The sequence below is a fragment of the Vicugna pacos genome, unplaced genomic scaffold (genome assembly GCF_048564905.1).
Source record: "Vicugna pacos unplaced genomic scaffold, VicPac4 scaffold_21, whole genome shotgun sequence".
NCBI classification, from domain to species: domain Eukaryota; kingdom Metazoa; phylum Chordata; class Mammalia; order Artiodactyla; family Camelidae; genus Vicugna; species Vicugna pacos.
Genome location: NW_027328742.1, coordinates 15902159 through 15903480, shown reverse-complemented (window position 1 = coordinate 15903480; position 1322 = coordinate 15902159).

Below are 1322 nucleotides of genomic sequence, written 5' to 3'. Positions count from 1 at the left end.
TGGGCATGGGGGCTGGCAATGACAGCAGGGCTCTTCCTGCTGGGCTTCGGCTGCCTGCCTTCCAGGGGCGTGAGTCTCTCCCACGTGTACATGCTATTAAACTTTTGTTTGATTTTCCCCTGTTAATCTCTTTCATGTCAATGTAATTCTTAGACTGGCCAGAAGAACCAAGAAGAATAGAGCAAAACTTCTTCCTCCCCAACAGTCCACAGTGAGGATGAGCTGCAACTTCCCTGGCTAAGCACACCTCACTCACAGCTGCTGCAGGTGGAGAGCCTGGGGCGACTGACAAAAGCCAGCAGTAGGTGAGATTCTTACCAGGTCAATCCCCTGAGTCTCTGCCTGCAGAGTCTTTTGGAAATGAGAAAGGTAAGAATTTTCCTCTTCTAGAATTCTATTAGCAGGAGAAAATATTTGTAGGGTTAGCTCCTTGGGCTCAACAGTTCTTGGTTTGAAATTCAGTGAATTACTCTTGGTTTGTGGATCTTTTCCCAACCAGACATTGTCACTAGTTTTCTTTATCTCTGTCTTCTGTGTCATTTGTCATAAGGAGAACAACCGCTGGTCAAATTAGACTTTCTTTTTGTCTGTCCAGTGTCTTGAGAGCTTGGCCTGTTGGCCAGTGAGGAAACTCCCTGATCTCTCCCACTCAGGAGGGGCATGCGCAGTGTGAATTTGGAGACCAGCTGAACAGACTGGAACTCCAAGCCTCCTCCTGGTCAGTCTGCACCAGTTCTCAAGGGAGCTGGCCATAAGGTGTCCCAGTCCACGAGGGGCCTCTGTTGTCTCAACCTTCGCTGCTTTGTTACTGATATAACAAAGTTCTTTACTTTCTCAGACTTTCTAGGGAATGAACTTTTGGATCATGGGGGCTACATCATGTTTGCCGTCAACAAGGATACCTCCTGCACCCACGGTAGACTGGAAAGTCCCCGCTGGGTCTTTCTGCAAATAGGCTCTTAAGATATTATTCTTCAATGGCCAATGATGGATCCTTTGAGTTGGAAAAACTTCTAAATTGCTAATTTTTTAGAAAGCTCTCATCACTGACAGCTAGTTTATTAGCACTAATGGAAAGACCAAATTTAAAAGTGGATACAACGAAATGGAACAGCTAACCTGTAGAACAGCCTTAGTTAAAAAAAAAAAAAAAGGAAAAGAAAAAAGAATAGAAAAATAAAGTTTTGAAAGGCCTTACTGAATCTGCAGTCTCAGCTTCCCCAAGTGGGTTTTTCAGATGCTATTTAAAAACTTAGACTAATGTCAGGCACAATTTATTATTTTTTGTCATTGATACGTCTTGATTTATGCAATAAAGCACT